The sequence below is a fragment of the Calidris pugnax genome, unplaced genomic scaffold, assembly GCF_001431845.1.
Source record: "Calidris pugnax isolate Ruff unplaced genomic scaffold, ASM143184v1 scaffold20, whole genome shotgun sequence".
NCBI classification, from domain to species: Eukaryota; Metazoa; Chordata; class Aves; order Charadriiformes; family Scolopacidae; genus Calidris; species Calidris pugnax.
In genome coordinates, this window is record NW_015094510.1 from 16,234,319 (window position 1) to 16,235,082 (window position 764).

Genomic DNA, 764 nt, shown 5'->3' on the forward strand with positions numbered 1-764 from the left:
TTCATTTTCACGCAGATCCCCTCGTCCACCCTCCGTCCCCTCCGAGTTCATGAGGTACCTGACGGGCGGGGGGGAGGCTCCCGTCCCCCTTTGCACAGCTGGGGAAAGCGAGATGGAGGGTTGGGAGCTGCTGGAAGGCGCGGGGGGAAGGCGAGGCGGCAGTGCCGCCGGTCTGCACTTGACTTTTGACTGCTGAGGGATCCGTTCCTGCGGGCGCTCTCTCCGCGGGCTGCCCGCACCCCGGCCTTTGGAGAGAGACCCAACGCATCCCCGCCAGCGGCACTTTTGACTTCAGCGGGCCCTTTTTTTAATCGGATGCCCTTTTTTTAAAAAAAAAAAGGGAAAGGAAATCAAAAGGCCTCGGACCTGCAGGCTGTTGTTCCCATGATTTTGGGGGGAAGATTTTCAAAAGTACATAATGAGAGCTGGGGAGCTCTTCTTCTTCCCACTGAACTTTCAAAATCTTCCCGTCTGCGAGCCAGCCCTCTGAAACTCAGCTGGGCTACTCGCAGGCGAACGTTAACAGGCTCAGGGCCTAATGCTTCTCATGATTCCACTCCCTTTCTACAGCCGCACTGACAAAAATATAAGCAGAACAAGTTTTGAAGGGAGAGGTAATTTCTTTCTCTCTCTCTCTCCTTTTTTTTTTTTTTTTTTTTTTTTTTTTTATAAACTAACAGATATAAAGGATCCTTTAATAAAAGCATCCAATGTCCTTTTTTAAAAAAAAAAACAACTCCCTCGGGCTTCTAATTCCCGCTGGC